Source organism: Furipterus horrens, unplaced genomic scaffold (assembly GCF_987537825.1).
Source record: "Furipterus horrens unplaced genomic scaffold, mFurHor1.1.pri manual_scaffold_8, whole genome shotgun sequence".
Lineage (NCBI taxonomy): Eukaryota > Metazoa > Chordata > Mammalia > Chiroptera > Furipteridae > Furipterus > Furipterus horrens.
This window is the reverse complement of record NW_028327178.1, coordinates 93484178-93505731: the sequence shown is the minus strand read 5'-3', so window position 1 is coordinate 93505731 and position 21554 is coordinate 93484178. Positions and strand designations below refer to the sequence as shown.

At 47.3% G+C, this 21554-nt stretch overlaps 1 protein-coding gene across 4 annotated transcripts in view; it reads right to left on the bottom strand.

The window, feature by feature from the left end:
• The window catches only part of DLGAP4 (DLG associated protein 4), a 137568-nt gene that overhangs the window by 31278 nt on the left and 84736 nt on the right, over nt 1-21554 (bottom strand). The gene's annotated exons all lie outside the window — the stretch shown is intronic.

Sequence of the window (21554 nt, the reverse complement as noted above, 5' to 3'; positions counted from 1 at the left end):
GCAGCTAAGGAATGGTTAAACTTGCTTTTCTCAGGCTCACTGAGACCAACAGCTCTTCTCCTTCTACTCTACTTTCCCTCTAAACCGTTTTCTCTATTTAGATGCCCCCTCCATGTCCTATCAATGACCAGGACATCCTTCAGGGCCCAGCTAACCCTTCCCCCATCTTGTCCTTCCCACCTTGCTTCTCATCTTTATGTGAAAACCCAGATACCAGTCTGCCTCCCTCAATACTTCATCACACGTGATCTGACTCCCTGTTCTCCACCAAGATTCAGGAACCAGGACCTGCCTTAGGTGGGAGTTCAGGTTATCTCTGAATCCCACTCCTAGGCTGGCTGGGGCTAGCCCACAGCAGGAGCACAGAACACCAGAGGCCCATAGCTGGCTTCTTAATGCTGAAATTTTTTGTCTGAAATGGAAGGTGCTATTTTTTGTTTTGTTTTTAGGTAATTTTTTTAAGGTTTATTTTATTCTTATTCGAGGACATGTTTATTGATTTTTAGATGGAAAGGAAGAGGGGAGGGAGGGAAAGAAGAGAGAAGGGGGTGTGAGAGAGAGAGAAAGAGAAAAGAGAAAGAAACATCGACAGGCTGTCTCCCGTACATACCCCAACCGGGGATCGAACCTGCAACCCACGCATGTACCCTGACCAGGAATCACATCAGCGACTCTGGTGCACTGGACGATGCGCCAACCAACTGAGCCATACTGGCCAGGGATGGAAGGTGCTTTTCAAATAGTAGCCACCTGCTGTGAGGGGCTGGGTCAGATCCAATGGCTTTTCTTAGCATCTTAACTCCAGCTGCCTTTTTCTCACTAAGGACTGAAACAAGTCTGCGTGGGTCTGGGCCTAGGCTGGGAGCGGCAGCTAGATGAGTGAGGTTAAGCCCTGCCTTCAAGGGGCTATGAATTATTGAGATGGTGATGGCCCAAAGGCAATCCACAAAACGAGGCCCAGTGCCACAGGGGCTGTGGACAACTCACAGAATCTATCCATCTGACCCCGGCCGGTAGCTCAGTTGGTTAGACTGTCATCTGGATACACTAAGGTTGTACGTCTGATCTCCAGTCAGGGCACATACAGGAAGCAACCAATGGATGCATAAATAATTGAAACAACAAATCGATGTCTCCCCCCCCCCCACTAAAATCTATAAATAAAATTAACCCCCTCCCCCAAAAGAAGAATCTATCCATCTATCGCTTTATGACTAAACAAACCTAACACAATGGCTAAAATAAAAAACAGTGACAACACCAAGTGCTAACAACGACATGGAGAAACTGAATCACATATACACTGATGGTAGAAATGTAAAATGATATAATCACCCTGGAAAATGGTTTGGCAGTTTATTTTAAAACTAAACATACAATTACAATACAACCCAGCAACTTACTCTTGGGCATTTATTGCATAGAAATGGTAACACGTTCACATGAATGTTCGTGGCAGCTCTATTTGTTATTGCCAAAAAACTGGCAACAACCTAGATGTTCTTCAATGGGTGAACGGTTAATAAACTGTATCCATCTAGACTATGGACTACTACTCAGCAATAAAAGGAAACGAACTAGCACATAAGCAACAACTTGGATGAACTGCAAGTGAATTATGGCAAAAGAAAAAAGCCATCTCAGAAAGTCGTGTACTGTTTGATTCTATTTAAAAAACATTCTTGAAATCACCTAATTACAGAGATGGGGAACAAACTAGTGGTTGGGGGAAGGCCAGGGGGAAAGGGTATAGGGGAGGCCTGGAGGAATGTGGGTGTGGTTATAAGAAGGCAACAAGAGGAATCCTTGCCTGTGCTATTTGACTGAACTGTTGTATCTTGACAGCAGATACATGAACCTAAACGTGTGATGAAACTGCACCACACTAAGTACATACACAAGAATGATTACACAGGCTGGATCACAGGGGTTAAGGCTCAGACAGGCCCAGGGCTGGCATGGCTCCTACTGGTTTCTAGTGCAGAGGAAACTAGGTCTGGGGAGGGTGGGAGAAGCCAAAATTTTACCCCTCCCCAGTCACTGGTAGGGAGGAGGATGGGATGGTTCTCTGACTAGCCAAGGGGTAGTTTCCCCCAAGAGCTGGACATTCAGAGCAGTCACCTGAAGCTAGTGTCCACCGATGTCCAGCAGAGATAGGACTCACTGGGGATTTCAGGAATTGGTTTCTTTGGCCTAAATATCCCCAAGGAAGTAGGGCTTCCCTGGCATTTTCTGCCCTAGATCAGAAGACTGAAGCCCTAATCTGCTCAAACCATTTACAGAGGGAATATCCACCCAAAGGGGATAGCAGTGAGTATGAGGAGTCAGGACTGGGCTCTAGGCCTGGCTGAGGCAGTGTCTTTATCTGTGGGGTGGGCTGACACTGGCCTGGAGGAGTCTCTGTGTGTACAGGTCTATGTGGAAGAGGTCACCTCCCACCCCAGGAGACAGTGGGTTTGCCCACTGCCAGGGCTCTGGAAGGAGGACTAACCTTCCAACCTCGCTCTCAGGGCTGTCTAGGCCCACAGTCCCGCTGATGTCTTCTCAGAGGCCCTGAGCCCTGGCTGAGGCAGCCACTCATTAGAGAGAAGGTACACTAGCAAGAGGCCAGGCCAGATGGCTAGATGTGATAAGAGGAAAAGTGAACTTATCTTGGATTCTCTATGTCTCCTGGGGCACAGGTCACAGCCAGATAAGCAGTGTGCTAACAGAGAGGATTTTGGGGACTTCTGGACTCCCTTGATGGCAGGTGTCCTCAGCTCTGAGTACTGTTCCCCCCCAGGGCAGGGGGATGGGACTTGACTACACAGGATGCCTCTCATTTCACGTGTGTGAAATGCTGGTTAACACAGGCCATCACTTTCCCTGCCCTTCCAACATCATGCTCCAGCCGCTCTGTTTCTCATACCCATCACACTTTCCCACCTTAAGGACTTCACCCACGTGGTTCCTTCTGCCTGGAAACTTTCTCTTACCTACTCATGTTTCAAATGTCACACCCTCAAGAGAGGCCTCCCCTGACTGCCCTCTACTTTCATATCACCCAGGATCTCCATCAGAGCACCTACTGCATTTGTCTCAGCTCATTTAGGGATTTACTTGATGGTTACAGGCCTGAGTCAGTTGGGGGAACTGTCTGTCTTGGCACAGCAGGTCGTATCGCAGGCCCAGGGTAGTGCCTCAGGCAAAAAAAGCTCTCAATAAATAATGAGAGAAAATGAACCTCATCACTGCTATAAAACCTCTACCCCCAATGCCAAAAATCATGATTATTTAGCCATAGTGAAGGCTCCCAACACTTTAGTATCCAAGGTTTTAGCCCCCTCCCATATTTGGAGCCCTTCAGGCTTGGTCCCACACACCCATCTGTGCAGTTTCATTTCCTGCCCTCCCCACTCCCCAGCATGCCCCTTGCAGCGCCAGAACCAAATGCACTTTCCCAAACACACCTCACTCTTTCATGCACCCATGCCTTTGCACATGCACTTGTTTCTGCCAGAATCCCCTTCTGTGTCCTCTCTGCTTCTCATCCTTTAGCCAGTCTCTTCACCCTCAGTTCTTTCTGGCCCAGGCAGTCAGCCCCTTTCCTTTCTCTGTGGATCAGCTGGAGCACTCATGGCTGTGGCCAGGATTCTGAAGACTTTGAAAGTGTGTTCCATCTGTGTCGGTGGCCCAGCCCAGAGAGCACACAGCCATCATTTGCTAATTAAACCTTCGAGACCCAAGATGTTGGACCTGGCCTGCCCTGCACCCTCTAGGATGCAACTGCGGCCCTCCCTGCCCTAGGGGGACATTCTGTGTGCCACAATTAACCCCATGGCACACGGGTCCAACTCCTTGTCAATTTATTCTGGAAGACTTTCCGATTGCCTGGGAAGCCTAGCAGTGAGCATCCCTCTAATGTGACCATCTCCAGCTGGTCCTTGTCAATATTTCCAAAGGTCCCGAGTGAAGCGTTGCAGAGCGACAGCAGCGTGTGCACAGTAACCCACCACCCCCAGGAGCCATATGCTTCTCTGCCCCCATCTTGATCATGCCAGTCCCCCATGCCAACGCTCACACAGAAGCCAGTTGTGCGATGCCTCCTCCATGCAACCTACCGCAGCCCCAGACATCCAGCCCAGCCTCCCTGCCCCACAGCACACAAGTCCTTGCTTCTTCTAGTAGAAGCTCCTTTCGTCTTATTTTTGCCTTTTGCCTCAAGATTCTTATGCAGCAGACTCTATTTATTAGGTCAGAATGAACCTGTCTCTGCATTTTGTTTTTTAACATCAAGGTACAGAAGATGGTTAAATAGAGCTTGAGACATTCCAAAGAGTGGCTGGGCTGGAGGGCTGAAGAGGCCTAAGACAGACGTGAGTGCAGGAGACCCCAGAGAGTGCAGGGGCCATGGCAGCAGACTTTGCAGCAGAGGCCGTAGGGCCCACTGAGGGCCCCACATAGAAGGACAGAGATGGCCTCAGAGCCAGAAGCCCCTAAACCCTCTTTGCTGCCTCTGCCAAGCTTAAGAAAAGGCTTGTCTCAGGGGAAGGGCTGAGGACCTTTAAGATCCCATTTCCTCTCCCACTGCGTAATTTGTCAAACCACACAGCTAAATCAAGCAACTCATTTGTATATGGCACAAACAGAACTCAAGCCTCCCACCCACCAGTCTCAAATTCCTCCCTCCTTCCCTATGCTTCTTCCCCCAAAGCAGGAGAAGCTGGGAAAAATTTCAAGTAGCAAGGTCAGCATCAGGGACAGACTGCCCTCTCAGAGCTGCTTCCCTATGTGACCACCACTTTCCTTGCTGTGCCTTAAGAGTTAGCTTAAAGTTATCAAACTTGAATTTCAAACTCCAGCAACAAGGACTGAGAGCACCTTGTCTCAACATCCTCTTGGGGATCCTCCAGCACTCCCGACAATCAGGCGCTCCCTAACCGCCTCTCCCATCCTTGTCCTCTCCCACTGGTCTAGAGCCATTTTTTCCTACACCATCAACACAGCTGCTCCCTGGCCCCCCAACCTCCTGTCCTGCCATTCCTGTCCCCCTTCTACTCCTACCAGCTGTTGGAGAAATCCAACCATGTCATGGCTTTGTTTGAAAATTTTCAATGGTGCTGCAACCCACCCAGTGGACTTGAACAAACCCTTCAGGGGCATTCAGGGTCTCCAGAATCTGCACCTGCCTCAGACCCTGAAGTCCACAGGAGCCAGTCAGAAAGACGGCACGCTGGGGAAGACAAAAACAGAGAGCCCAGGGAGCCCTAGGCCCTCCTCAGAGCCTTATCTGGGAGCCAGGATGCACTCCTGCTGCTAATGGTTCCAATGCTGAGAGCAGGCCTTTGCTGAGCACTGACTGGGCAAGCCCTTCATGTAGTCGATTCTTGTCATCTACAACTCTTTATCTGAATTCACCTACTTGCTAAAATTTATTTGTAATGCCAAAATCAATACTTGCAGGGCTTTCACAGTCACTCACAGACATGTGCAAAGCCTGAAAATATGAGTCACCCAATGCACAGGTTCCCAGGTGAGGCTAAACAGGTGATGAGCTGTCTTCCTGCTTCAGCTCTCATGCTGTAAGCACGTGTCTTTTTCCTGGTCTCCTTAGTGCTACGTTTTTCAATTTTTTGTGCTTTTTGTTGGTGATTTCTCTGTTTCAAATGACCCCCACATGTAGTGCTGAAGTGCTGTCTAGCACTCCTAAGTGGAAGAAGGCTGTGATGTGCCTTACAGGGAAAATACATGTTAGATGAACTTTGTTCAGGCATGAGTTAATAATGCTGTTAGCTGAGTTCAATGTTAATAAATCAACATGTTAAATAAGGTATCTTTAAACAAAAACATAAAACATAAAACAAGTTTATGTGTTGACTGGTAGGCAAAAATGTGAACAGAGGCTTGCAGGGACCCTGCATTTCCCCTAGGAGCGTAACACTGAGTTATGCTAACTCAGCATTTGTGAGACTATGAACAGAACTACCATTAATAAGGAAACTTGACCATACTTTATAGCCAACTGAATCATCAAATGGGTATGCGAGGTAGGTCTGTCATTGCCCCACTTAACAGACAAGGCTTGGAGAGGTGGAGCGACTTGCCCTGGCTCACCTCCCACCCTGGGCAGTGTTGGGGTTGGGGCTTGAACTCAGGCTGTCTGAAGGCTGACCATTACTTCATGCCACATTCATTGCATTAACTCAGTGAGGGTCATGTGGAGGCAGCAAACTTGGGCGTGTTAATTGTTTCACTCAAAAAATGGGGTGAGATACCCAATGTACTGTGAGTAGGAGCCGAAGAGATGACAGAAAAGACGATGCACTGTAATCATGGGGTGGGTCCCTCTAACTCCTCTTACCATGGCTTCTGGGTGAAGGAGAGAGTGATCACCCTGTGGGGGACAGCCTGGGGCAGCTTCCCTAGAGGACATTAAGGTTGACTGGGTCTGGAAAGATGGACCAGAAATAATGAGTGGCAAGGAAAGGCAGGACTTTCAAGTAAGGGGATCCTCTGTGAGCAAAGGAGCAGGGCTGGACAGCTCAAGATATGAACAAATTCCTATTTGACAGCTGGGTAAAATGAGACTTAGGGAAACAATGATTTACTTCTGACTTTAAGTTGGCATCCAATGACCTGAGCCAGGGCTTTAAACTCCCTTGAGGTCAGCCTCCAACTCACATACAGAGACACATGCACCATCTGGTGGGAGGCAGAGCAACACTGCTTGAAGTTGGGCAGTGAGACCATTACAATGCGGGCTCAACAAACCCTAAGCACTGAGCATCAGAAATTGCCCGAGAAATAACAGTTTCTGAAAGGTGGTGGAGAAAGCAAGCAAGCAGTGCTTCCAGGAACATTTTCCAGGCAAGGCGTATCATATGTTTAGATTTAAAAGCATCATTGTTGAGTGAGTCCTGGGCCAGGTGCTCCTTATTCCAGATACCAGCCTAACAGGGGAGATAACTATCACTTATGTTTTATAGATGAGAGGCTTTGTACTTTTAAAAGTGGAGGTATACAAAAGCTCTGCTTGGTGAGGCCACGGTGCCAGGATCTAAACTCAACATTGGCCATGGTGGGCTGTGTACCTGACTACCTGACACAGGACCTGATCCTTTCTGAGCCTTAGTTTTCCCAGCTGTAAACTAACTGGGTTGGCGTTGAATGGAGGTCACAGTTCAAATGTCTACAGGAAATTGGGCAACTAACCCCTCTGGTCCAAAGCTGTCAGAGGGGACAATGGGCCCAGCACTGTTACAGCTGCTGAACATAAGCAAAAAAATCAGACAGTCGGTCTTTAAAAAAAAAAAAACCTCTGAATTCAATAATGGAGTTAAAGTTTTAAAAAACATTGTGCAGATACATGGTTGCCAACTACTATGGCCTGTGGCATATAATTTGTGACTGCTGGAGCAGCTGCCCTCAGACCTCCTTGCTCCTTCTGAAGCTTCAGCCCCTCTCTCCTTGCTCCCAGGAAACCTGTTCATAAGATCCCCTGCCTTGGGAACTTTGAAAATGAGGCAGCCAGGAGGCCCTTCAGGTGGTGTCTAAGTCCAGTTGGATGAAAGCAGAGAAAGCCCCTTCTGGCTGGCAGGCCAGGTCTGGTTTCAGGCTCTTGGCACCAGAACACAGGTGGCAAAACAGCCCCATCCAGAGCACAGATGGAGATCCCCCTTCATGGGCCTGGAGCAGCTGCTGGAGAGGGACCTGCTTGGTTGCCAAGGCAGCATTCTCTGCTCCTCCAGAGACAGCTGGTCCTTAGAATAGTGGTCCCCAACCTTTTTGGCACCAGGGACCAGTTTCATGGAAGATAATTTTTCCATGGACTGGAGGAGGTGTGGAAATAGAGCTCACGGGGGGGGAACGCAAGCAAGCGATGGGGAGCCATAGGGATGAAGCTTCACTTTCAATGGCTGGCCGGCCACTCACCTTCTGCTGTGTGGCTCGGTTCCTAACAGGCCCAGGGGTTGGGGACCCCTGCCCTAGAAGTATTATTCACACCCTAGTTGGGGTCAAGGGTGTGAGGGGTTTTTGTCCAGACACTTTCAAGCTAGAAGGGCTGGAGGAAGGGGTTAAGCAATGCCCTCCAGATGGACCCCACAGTTCAGGTCAGGTGGTTGTCAAGAGGATGGGTAGCTGCTCATCAAGAGACCTCACAAGCTGCAGAGCATCACCCCTGACTGAGGACTGGCTGCAAACTGACCTAGCATTAAGTGTTTTCATTGTATCAGCTCACCAACTCTTCACCAGGCATATTATTTCCATTTCAAAGAGGAGAAAAGTGAGACTCAGAGAAGTGACTAGCCTAAGGTCACAAGCCAGGATCTGAGCTCAGCCTTTCTGATTCAGAGCCAACACTGTCAGCTACTTCATCACACTGCCCAGGGCTAGAGGTAGGTGCCAGCTACCAGGGCCTGATTGAGATACTGGCCAGGCCAGTTCTCTAGTCAGGGCTACATGGGCCCCGGTTCCTGGGTTTGGTGATTTCCTCTGAGTTAGACGATGGCAGCCTCTGTCTCTGCTGGCCATGAGGGCAGAGGCTTGGTAGCCCTTGGACCAGAACCTGAGCACCTGGAAGAGAAAGGTGCCCTGCCCTACCAGTGACCCCTGTTGCTCACTGCCCTTCCTTAGGCCCTTCTTCAGACACGTGGTCCCAGACACCCTCTCACCAGAAACACCAAACTCCCTGTTATGGGTTTTCCAGTCAGCTAGGACTTCCCCAGCTAGGCTAAGTCTCACTACAACCTGAAACTAAAGCTCAGAAAGCTGAGGCCACTTGTCCTAGGTCACACAGCTGGGGGATGGGCACTGAGATTGGAACGAGTATGTGGAGCTTCCAATTCCAGGGCTAGAGGGGTGGTCCTAGGAAATAGTAATGCCACTAATTTTCACACCAGGTTCTGGGAGCCCTCATAGGGTCTGGGGAAGGCTTTTTGACTCCCACCTATTCCGGGTCCCTGGGAGCAGCTCCATTTTCCTTTTTAAATCCGTACAGAATTTCCAAATGGTATTTTATGATCTACTAGACTAATTTGACCTCCTCTTGGTATAAACAAGAAAACCGAGGATCAGAAAGGCAAATGCACTCCCTGAGGATCAGGTGGCAGAGCAGGAACCCTTGCCTGGGGCTCTGAGTGTAGGTGTGTTCTCTGTGCCCCCCACAATGAGGAAGGAACATGCCTTCAGGTTCTCCAGCCTGGAACTCCTGAGCTCAGGAAGGCATCCACCTATGAGCCTCGTCTCCTCTAGTCCCTGACCAGGGGTCCCCAAAGAGCATGCTGTTTCTCAAAAACCACTACTACTGCAACTATATCCAATAAGCAACCTGTCAGGCAACATTTTCCCTTTGCCCACTCTGTGTTGGAATCTGCCACAAACATCGTCTTATTTATCCTTACAGACCCATCTGTAGAGTTGGCTCTGCCAGCAGCTCTGCTCAGGTGCCCGTGCCCTACCCCCCAGGACACCTTATTACCACTACCCCTAGGAGTCCAAGCTTAAAGGATGCCAGCTTCCAAAAAACGACAACAAACTCACAACTATCAACAACTGAATCTAAAAAATAAAAACAAAAACAAACTAAGCAAACAACCAGAAGAGGAACAGAATCATAGGTATGGGGATCATTTGCAGGGTTATTAGCTGGAAGGGGGAAGGGGGAGAAATGGTGCAAGGACTAAGAAGCATAATTGGTTGGTACAAAACAGACAGAGGGAAGTTAAGAATAATATATAGGAAAGGGTGAAGCCAAAGAACTTATATGCATGACCCATGGCCATGAACTAAGGGGGGGGTGGGATTGCTGGAGAGAAGGGGGGTACTGGGAAGAGGGGAGCAAAGGGAAAAGAAATTGGGACTACTGTAACAACATAATCAATAAAATATACTTAAAAAAAAAAAAAGAAAAGAGATACCAGCTTCCAAGCTGTGGTTATAGAATCATGATTTTCTTGTATATCAAAGCTATAATCACTAGCAGTAGGAGCTGCTGAACTGGAGAAGATGGCCAGAGTTATTGGCTATGGTTCCAGTCCAGTGCAAAAACTTGATTGTGTACAGCCCCTATCTGACCTGGTGGGGTAGTGGGGGTGTGGGTGGGATAAAGAATGCAAGATTTGGCTTTTCAAATACCGGTCCTAACATGTGGACCCTGTTGCTGCATTTCAAAAGCCCTATAGTCTCAGGAGCTCAGCCTGGTAAGTACTACTTAGAAGACCCTCAAAAAACCACTCTCACTTCCAGAGGGCTGATGTCAAACTCTGGTGATGGGTCACAAAAGCCTGGCTTTTTATAAGTTGTCACAGTCCCCTGTGTCCAGCGTGCAAAGCCAGACACTACCAGATCCTGCACACCTTGATTGCTGGCTTATTTCATCATTTTGAATGACCAAGTGTATCCCAGAATAGAAAGTCAGTGTTAATAGGCTTATTCACTGTGTCTGTAGTGACAGGTGGTATATCGGGTGACAGAATCAGAAGCCAAGAACCCTGGGCAGCCGAGAGATGGGATGAAGTGAACAGTACAGAATTGAACAGGGAAAACCATGAGTTCAATTCAGGTCAACACAGGCAATATTCACTGCCTTGATGCCTGGACTGGGGACAGAGACATAGGAATTGACAGGGCCTTGTCCTCAGAGCTTATATTAAGATCTTAAGTTTGGGATCCCAAGTAAGACAATTACAAAAGAAAGCAGCATGTGTGGAAAAAATGCCTTAGCAATTCTTGCTGACCACAGACACATGGTTGGAAGCTGCACCAATAGAAAAGGGTGCAGGACCAGGGAGGGGGCAGCCTCCACTAAACTTTGGATAATGTGGGTACCGTCGGCGATTCCAGTCAAGGGACACTGCCACATTGGATGGGGCCTGATGAGAAGAGGGCAATCTACACGGGGAGAAGTCTCAAATCCACCCAATTACGAGTGCGTATTTACAGCAGGGAAGGCATGCACTGGGCATCGGGTGGGCACTAGGGACCCAGGGTGAGTGTAGTCCTTGTCCTCAAGAAACTCACAATGAAGTGCAGAAGCTACAACGAGATGCCTCCTCTATTGCCGGGTGTAGCCACAAGGAGCAGCATTGCATGAGAATGCCTGGGACTGACTGAACAAGAGAGCTGTGACTGATTACTGATGTCTGTTAGATTTGCCACAAATGGGGTGTGACACATGTGTACCATGAGTCACACTTAAGTCTAACATGAGGGTGGGCTAGTGAGACTGGAATAGTGGCCTGGAAGAAAGAGGCAATTCATAAAGGCAATGGCTACTATTCCCAAATACCCAGAAGAGGATCACATATACACATAGCCTAGGCTGTCACACTACAGCCAGAGCGGGGACAGGAAGGTGTGGGTTGTTATGGGGAAGCAGATTTTAAATTATTATTAGGAGGTATTGTCTTTCTTTAAAAAAAATCTATTTACTCTTAGAGAGGGGGGAGGGCATGAGAAAGAGAGGGAGAGAAACACCAATGTGAGAGAGAAACATAAATCAATGCTTCTCGAACATGCCCCAACTAGGAACTGAGCCCACAATCCAGGCATATGCCCTGACTGGGAATTGAACCAGTGACCTTTTGCTCTATGGGGCAATGCCCAACTGAGCCACGTGGGTTGGGGCTAGGAGGCACTTTCTAAGTAGCAGAGCTGCCTAAGAGGTGAGGCTAGACACAGGCGCAATGGATGCTAGAGAGGGCCTCAAACACACACCCATAGGTGTGACCTTGAAGATTTCTTCCAGGCCTGAAATGTTTCTTTCTTTGCCCTTCTTCTTGATATCTGGTTCTGGATGTAACATCAGACATCACTTTTGTGTATGTAACATTCATAATGCAAACATTTTTTTGCCTTCAGAGAATTATTATTAACAAGCAGAAAAGACAGAAAATTGTTCATCTAGCCTAGCTACATAGTAAATGATGTGAGAACTAACACCAGGGCCTCAGACAGCACAGTCAGGGCTTAAAATGCCCAGACTGATAGCACGGAGCCCCCACCTGAGAAAATAAACCCATCCTCAGAATACATGCTCAGCTGACACTTGCTTCTCCCAATACCTGCTGCTCAGTTACAGGTATGGCCTGTAGGTTAGGAGTCCTGAGCATGAGCACTGGTTCCTGCACTCGCTCATTGTATGACTTAGGTTCCCGGGGCCTCAATTTTTCTTATCTATAAAATGTGAACAATACTGGTCTGCCCTGTCTACTGCTCTAGGACTGCTGTGAGTCTCTTGAGACACAGTGGGAAAGGCCTTGGCAGGTGAGGAAATGTGATTACAATCACTTGAGAGGCTCACACATCTCCTTAGCAAGGGGCCCACAAAGCTGCTGTCCCATCCCAGGCCCTCCAGGGACTCCATGGACCAGAGGCTGGGGGTTCCTGCTGGGGCAGAAGTGAGGGGTAATATCTCTCCATGGGACTGGGAAAGGAATAGTGCCTGTCCTGAGGACCCACAGCTATCCAGCCCTCCATGCCACTCTTACATCACCATTCTAATATTTTAGGGTGTTGACTATTGGCATCTCTGTCTTGCCAAGTACCCCTCTAACTTCTCTCCACCACCCTCTTCATGCCAACACACCATGATCTCCACTTCCAGGCCTTTGCACTAGCTGCTCCCTTCCTGTAACACCTCTCTAATTCTGCCACCTCCTTCAGGTCTCATGTCCAGCACTACTTTCTCCAAAAAGCCTTCCCTGACTTATCCACCCGCTCCCGCCTTGGTTCCTCCCTTACTGGGTCGATACCCCATGTTTAGATGCGCCACAGGCTCTTGCCACCACAGTTTTACATGTCTCTCCCTTTAGACCTGAGTCCCTGAAGGAAGGGACCACATAGTTCCCATCCCTGTGGCCTCATCCTGGCCCAGAAGAGGTACCCAGGCGAATGCCTGCTGACATGAGATAGGATCCCATCTCTGATGTTCCCTCAGTAGAGGGACAGGCCTTCAGGGTCTGCCTCCTGGAAGACCTTGAGGATATAGCAAGTAGAGAATTCTGCAAGAAACGACTTGGCAAGCAGAAGACAGAGGTGCTGAAACAGGTCACGACTAGGCTTCTCCCTCACACCCCCATACCTTTCCCTATTTAATTTTTCTTCCAACCACCTCTGAAAACACAATATGGTGGCATTTGGGATGATTTCTTTGAAAGAACACCTACTCAAGGGAAGGTCACCAACTTCCCTACCCTATCCACAGAACCCTGTCCCCACAATGACACAATGTGAGGCACACTTTAAGAACTGGTTGAGCCCTGGCTGGGGTGGCTCAGTGGATTGAATGCCAGCCTGAGAACCAGGGGGTCGCTAGTTCGATTCCCAGTCAGGGCGTGTGCCTGGGTTGCTGGCCAGGACTCCAGTTGGGGGCGCGTAAGAGGCAACCACATGTTGATATTTCTTTTCCTCTCTTTCTCCTTCCCTTCCCCTCTCTCTAAAAATAAATAAAATCTTTAAAAAAAAAAGGAACTGGCTGAATATTAGCAGCTAATAGTCAGTTACTGGTGTTTACCATCTTCTCAGGAATTGGTGGCTACTGCAGTCGCCCAATCACTGTCTGAGGTCCTTACACCTGCATCTTATATTGGATCCCAAAATGTTTTCACTATTTCCCCTTGTGCTGCTGAGGAAAACAGAGGCTCAGAGAGGCTGAGATTTGCTCAGTATCACAGAGCAAGTCATGTTCTATTTGCTAAGTGAGCACCCCTACAGGTTTCATAATCATAAGCCAAACTTCACAGCATCCAGTCTCACAAATAACAAAAATACAAGCTTCCTGACAGGCAAGACTGATACAGAACATTCCTAGAAAGCTTAGAAGCTGCTGTGAAAAAGAAGTCTGGTCTCCTCTTTCTGCTGGAGGAATCTGGCTAGAGTACACATCCACCAAGACCTCTAGCCTAAGCCAGCACCCCAAAGAGCACCTGAAGAAATTGGTATTTACCTTGACAACTTCTGCCCCAACGTTTTTGCAAGCATACTAATTAGCTCCCCAGGCTTTGGGCTGTCCTGCCAGACCCTTCCACTCTCACAAAGAGACCTGTGACATCACTTACCCCTCAAACAGTCCCTTCCCCTCCCAGGACTGCCACCCATCTGTAAAAGCTGAGGACTGTATTAGGTTGGGGATGGCACAGGTTCCACTAGGTGTGGTACTTTTGGTTGACTGTAGTGCCTACCTGTTAAGAAGGATCCCGAAGCTGCGTCTGGGTTCAGCGAGAGAGTTGACTGATTGATGCTGTCTGCCATGGGCCTAATATTGGAAGTAACTGCCAAATGCAAGGTATTTGTTGTCCCTGGGCAGGATGATCACCACAGAGATCTCCTATGACTCTATGCTCATAATGTAGAATCACTGTCCTTGATCCTCCACCAAAACCTTTATCCCTCATCCTCTTTTGCAGGCCCACTGGCATCAGAGCTTCTTGGGCCATGTTTTAAAATCAGTTAAGATGGAAAAGCAACCATCTGTTTCATAGTCTACTGTTCTTAGAAAGACATACCAACAAGAAACCCTACATAGCTGCAACCTGTAGAGTTGCTAGGTCTCAGCCAATTTTGTCACTTAAGTGCTGAATGACCTTGGGCAAGTTACTTTACTTCTAAGTCTCTGCTTCTTCTATAAAATGGGGACCAGGAGCCCTATTTTCCTTGCAGTTAACTGCATTTGAACATTGTGCTAGGATTCTCAGGGCTATAAAGGAAGTCCATTATCTGTCTCACTGATTTTGTGATGTACACATGATAGGAAGTATTGTCTCATTTTTCAAAAAAAAAAGCTGAGGCTGAGAGGTGGAGGGACTTGGCGCAAATCTCACAAGTAAGCTAATTGAAGAACTATGCCTGGGTCAGCTGATTAAATCCATAGTTCTCCCTGTTCTAGTACTCCAGTTCCACAGGAGGGCTGTGACCAGGCTCCAGGCAATCACCTTCCAAAGTTATCCTGGGCTGTGGAACCAAGACTCTCTCTGTGGAGAAGGCTTTCCCCAGGAGATGTCTTTTTACAACTCTGTGGGAATCTGGGACATAAAGCTTAGATTTACAATGTACATTAACTCTGAGAATTGATCACCACTAAAAGAGTTAATTCAGATATATCACCTAATCTGCTTTCTAATATACTTCCTTACAACAGGCTAGTCAATAAGATACCCAGAGTACTCAAATTCATATAGCAGAACGTAGAATAGTGGTTGCCAAGGGCGGGGAAAGAAAAATGGAGTTGTTTAATGAGTACAGAGTTTCAGTTTTGCAAGGTGAAGAGTTCTGGAGATGGATGGTGGTGATGGTTGTAAAACAGTCTGAGAGTACTTAATGCCACTGAACTGTATACTAAGAGTTAAAATGGAGTATTTTTATTAAGTGCATTTTATCACTGTTAAAAAAAAAATGGGCTGAGGAGTCCACTGAGAGCTCTACAGATGAGCCCCAATTACCATACTACTTTCATTTTTTTCACCCCAACCCAAGAGTCACAAAATAGAATATTTAAAACTACTTTAAGCATGAGTTTTAAAAAATTTGACTTGAGTAAAATATATTTGTAAGCAGAGGCTAATTTATAACCTGCCTATAATCTCTTTCCAAGTTAGATAACAGAAATTTTAAAAAAAGGAAAAAAAGGAATTCAAACAAAATAAAAGACTGGAGGTAATTAATGTGTTGTTAGTAACACAGAACCTTAGAAAAGAGCTAAATGGGAGATTGTGTGGAGATAAAAAAAATTAAAACTTAAAAAAGGAATTATGGTAACTGTAATATATTGTGTAAAATTATAGAAAACAGAGAAAAGTCATTTTCATCCCATTGTCCTAATGCAAATACTATATTATATTGTGTTGGCCAAAAGTTTGTGTTTTTTTTTCCATAAAATAAAAGGCACATATTTCATTTTCCCCAATAACTTTATTGATTTAGATATTTTAAGTATGCCGGCTATCTCCCGTGTGGTATAACGTCGATTGTTCTTAATTAATGTCTTGGTTTGATCACTCTCAACTTCAACTGGTCTACCTGACCGTGGAACACTGTCCAGCGAGAAATCTCTAGCATGAAACTTCATAAACTACTTTTGTCACGTTTGATCAGTCACAGCACCTTCTCCATACACTGCACAAATCTTTTTTTTTTTGCGTTTCAGTTGCATTTTTACTTTTCTTGGAAATAATAAAGCATAATATGCCTAAAATGTCACTTATTTTCTTCCATTTTCAATATTAAAATTGCTACATAAAAATTCACCAATTTTGAAGTTTTTTTTTAAAAAAATGCACGCTGATGTAACAGCTGTCATAATAAAATTTAACAAAATTGTTTTGAATGAAGTTAAAGACAACTAAGCACTACTAGAGCCATTGTATGGTAAAAAAAAACAAAAGAACTTTTTGGCCAACCCAATATCATTCTATAGCAAAACTTTTAAACTGTGATCATTTTGGAATGGCAGTCCTGCTAAAAAGAAATAGAAACTTCTCCTTTGGCTTTCTTAAACAGAGGCAGTGTTGTAGAATAGAAAAAAAAATAGTGAACTAGGACCTGGACTCTTGATTAAGCTCTGAGACTTTGGACAAGTCACTTCATCTCTGCCACGTTATCTCTTAAAAACTGCAATAATAACTGCAACCTGCCTCCTTCAGCAACAGAAGCAACAGGGCTTCGTGAACAAGGTGAACAAGTTGTATGTGAAAAGAAATTAACAATAAACTGGGAGCGCTGAAGAAGCACTTTCTCGATGACTTATGACCAGTATGAAAACCAATAATAAGTACTGGAAAGTTCTGGTGTTAATTTTAAAACAAAATCACTTGTAGTATTTTCATTATCACAGCTCTTAATTGACACCTCTGTCTCCTTTGCTGTCGGCTTCCGACCTAACTAGGTCCTGCCTGACCTTGTAGACTGCTCCAGATCTACCAGTACCTCCCTCATTCCTTCAATATACCAAACACTTTCCACCTCAGGGCCCTGAATTGTTCCCAGTCTGCCTCTGACTGCCTTCTTCCCACCCTCTGCCTCACCTTCCCTGAGATGCCTTCCTTATCCTTTCTGAATAGATCCCTCTCAGCACCTATTTGTTTCATTCAAGGCTCTTATCTCAACTTGACAGTAGCTTGTGCATCTTGTTACCTGCTTGGATGGGGATTCCAAGCTGGATGGAAGCTCCATGAGAAAAAGAGACCAAGTTCATATCCCGTACTCTGTCCCTGGCTCAGCACTTGGCTCTCTGAGCACATGAATGGCTGACAGTTTGAAAGAAGTGGAGGTCAGGTAGGGAGGAGGGAGAAGCTGACTGGGATGAACTGAATCCACTTCCCCTGGACTGTTACCACAAAGGGGCTTCACATGCCCCTTCAAGGAACACGCTGGGGCAGCTGCAGCAGAGGCTCTGCCTTTTAGGTGCTGCCAGACAAGCTCTGCTCCTCCTACCCACACTGGGCTGCACTGCAGGCAGGCAGGCACCTCCTGACTGCTACCACACCCCTGAGCAGGGCAACAGCCACGTCATGAAGTGTGGGAAGCTTGAGAAGACAAGAAAGTTCCAGGAGAAGCTGGAACTATCAAAGCTATTTACAGCACACTCAATAATGGGCTCCTCATCAAGGCCCCCAGCAGGAAGCTGGCCTATGGAGTGAAGACTCTGCAGAGACAAATCCCAGCTCTGAGTGCCTGGCTGACTCTTGACTTTGGGCAGGCCTCTACAGCTTGATCTTGGCTCTCCCGGCCCGTGGACAGCCAACTCTTGCCCTCCATCCCTCACCCTGGTGTCTTCTCCTTCCCCACCCAGGGCATCCTCCTTTCCCCTACCTAGAGTGTCCCACAAAATCTCCGTCCACATGGAGCCTACCCAAAAGTTGAGGTCCTGAAGGTCACCTCCTCTCTAAAGCCTACCTAGACTCATTCCATATTCACCATCAGAGCTCTACACTCAGCAAACAGCCATCACATGATCAGTTCCCCTCCAGACATCCTACCCAGCCCAACTACATCTTTCCAGGCATGAGACATGGACAGTCTTCAGCTATTTCTAGTTTTCTCTCTCCCCTGGATAGCAATAATAGCAGCACCTGACACTGCTTAAGTGGTTCCTCTGTACCAGACACGGTTCTCAGTGGTTACATACATTCTCTCTCGTCTTCACACTGAGACTAATGTCACGTAATATTATTGTCTCTATTTTGGAGATAAAGAAAATGAGGCCCAGAGAGGTTAAGCAACTTGCCCAGGGCCGTACAGCTCTAGGAGGCAGCTTAGGATCTGAACTCCAACAGTATGACTCTAGGGCTCTGCTTTTAATAACTATGGGTCTACACGACCTTTGGGGTATGGGCTTCTCCGCCCTGTGCCTGGCTCAGCTGTACACACTTGGGCTTTATAAATGACAGCTTGCTACAGTTCCAGGGAGCAACATAGCCAGGTGTGGATCATGAATACAGTCCTTCAACAACTTCCAGATCACCTACTGTGTGTTCAGTATGTGCCCTCAGGGACTGGACTTGAACCAAATCTGCTCTGTGCTTGGGGACCTTGTGATGGTGCAGAGGAGAAAAGCAGTGCACGAAAATCCTATTTGTTGAAGCAACAACACTGATACCATAATCTGCTTTGACAAGTCTGAGAATTTCCTTGGAAAAAGCACAGGGAAACAGAAACTTAAGACCCCAGCTTGTTAGATAACAGCTAATCTTTGAAATACACAAACCAACTAAACCAGGTGTAATGATACTCTCTCACTAGCTCCCAAGGGACCAAAATCGATTTCAGTGCATAGCAGAACTAGAAGGAACTCCCTTCTGCCAAGAAACAACTGGGGGATCGGAGGTCCAGAGTTGGAAAGGGTCTTGCCATGGCTCCTGCTCTCCCATCCCATGTCCTTTCCAAGTCCCTGGGACTGGAACTGGAATAGGGCAAAGGCTTTCAAGCCATCTGGGTCCTTAAGAGGAAACCACCAGGGGTTGAGGTAAGTACCCACAGTGACTGAAAGTTTTAAAGTCTTCATAGTGGAGCAGGGCACCAGCTCTTACCTTCAGGGAGATGGAACTGTTCTGTGAAAGCTGGATTCAGAAGGCCAGGATTTCTTTCCAAGGCCAAAACACACCGAGCTCCAGCTCAGCCCTGGCCCGGAAGGACGGGAGTTTAAAAGGCAGTAGCTCCCTACCTGGGGCCACACCCTGGTGAAGCTGACTTCACCAGGAACCCGTTGGACTGGCTGTCTCCCAGACAGCAGCGGGCCAGGCCAGGCCAGACCACCATCATCTGACTGCAGCCTGGCGCCTCTCCCTCGAGGCTCTACCTAGCACACCCCCAACCCCCTACTTCCCGCAAGCCAGGACTCCAGAACAGGGATAGAAGCAGCAGGTGGGGAAGAGGCTTGCCTGCTACTTGTGAGGTCAGCTCAGCCTGGATCTCGCAGTGCCCGCCCCAGCCTGGGCTGGGTCTGCCGCAGCTGCTTCCTGCTTTGGCTTTTTCTTTCACTTTGGTTTTTAACCCCAAAGTGAACCTAAAGACTGGGAATGCTGAGAGTTAAGGCCCCGGAGGGTTGAATACCTGGTAAGGCTGCCAATACACTGGGAAAATTGGGAGGAAGCCCTCAACTCCAGGCCTCAGTTTCCCCATTGATCAAACGAGAGGAAGGAACTGGGCTGGTGATTTTAAACTTGAGAAAATGATATAACTTCCCCTTCCTTATTCCTGCCACCACTAAGAACTTAAAAGGAGCTGCAGAAATAACCTGTGGGGAATCCAAAGGGCCTCTCTGGTGGCTTGGAGGAGGAGGCAAAACTCTGGCTGCAGTGTGGAGACCCTCCTGGTCTCCCTCACTACCTCTCTCACTTGTCATCTGATCACCTTTTATCCTGAAGGACCAGGCATACTGAGACAATGAAATCCAGGAAGCTCCTAGGTACCAGCCTGACCCTATCTTGGCACAGCAGAAGGAGACACTCATTAACAGCTGCCCTAAAATTACAGCCTAAGGGCTGACCAAGCCATCCGCTAAGACTGACAGCAGCCCACCCAGGATTGGTCCAAATTTCAGACCCTGCTCACCCCAGGGTGCCTGGTAGTGTTTAGCTAAGACCACTGTAATTTGTTTTATGGTGTTTTCTCATTGGCTGGTTTACCAGTCATCTTTCTAGTCTGGTGACATGAGAAGGGCAGGGATGAATCTCCCTAACTGAGGAAAAGTAAGGCTCAGAGAAGGGCAGGGACAGTGGCCAAGCCAGCCCTAGGATTCAGGAGCTCAGTAAATATTTGCTGGATGAAAGAGATTGCCAGCCCAGCTGTTGCCAAGCAGGTGCAGCACAAGCCAGAGGACTTCAGGAAGGAGGATGCACCATGGGAGGAGACACACCTCTCCCTGGAGACCAAGTCACAAACAGGTCCCAAGGTACCCAGGGCAGAGTCCCCTTCCCCCAATCTGGCTCCAGTCCTGATGCCCCTTCAGCCCATTTCTTCCCTTCATTCCTCACTTCTTCCCATCTGTACCTTACTCTGGAGACCCCTCAGTGGCTGAGGACTACTGAGTGACACTAGCTAACTCCCTTTCCCTCTCTGGGCTGGGGCATAATAGTGATTCTTAACCAAGGAAATTAATTTGAATTCAGGCACGGGGGCAGGGTACTTTTAAAATTATACATTTTCAGAATGCAAAATAAAGCAACCTGAAAATACCTAACAAAATTTAAGGTGCACAGCCTCTTTGAACAGTAATTCCACACACGCATACAGACATGTGATGAAGGGTGCTTGCTGCAGCGCTGCTCAGAGCACCAAGGTTGGGAACAGCCTACGTGAATCTCAGCAGGGGACTGGACAAACAACTGGTGGTCCATCCACTGATGGACTGTCACACGGTCATGGGAAATGAGGTCATGGACCTGTGTGTATCCATAGTGAATTACCTACAGTAGAGATAGATTTATATGAAGATGAGATATAGAACAGCAGGCAGAGAATGTATCACCGCTTGTGTAATAAAAAAGGAAGGTTACTGACATAGCTGCCTGCATATATAGACTATTTCTGGAAGGAAATATCAAGACTGTTCATAGCGGTTATCCAGGAGCCTAAGTGGGAGAGACACTAATTTTTCACTGGGCATTTTTTTCTAAAAAGTGTGAAATGTTTAATTCCATACATGTATTACTTTTCCAATAAAAATATAATTTTTATGCACAAAAAAAACTCCAGCAAAATGTACCCAGAGAAGCCTCCCTCTAGGTCTCAGACATCAGATTCCCTGGGGCCAGAGCGTGGATTGTGAAGTCTCTTCAAAGGCTGTTGGCTCAGCCTTGTAGAACAGGCGGTCAGCCTTTGAGAATAGATGGGGCAGCCTAGGCACATTAGGGCTCTGGGCGTGGGAGAAAATGTCAGGAAAGAGTCAGGAAATACTTGACCTCAAGGCTCAGGAAGGATTTAAAGAGGGCTTTGAATGTGAAACAGGTATAGCTGAGAGGAGGAGGTTTCTACTTGAAGGACTGGGGAAAGACAAGAGTCAGGCTGGTAAGATGGATGAAGGGGAAGGAATGTCTCTCAATATGTGATCCTGGCAAGTCCCTTCCCCTCCCATGATAGGG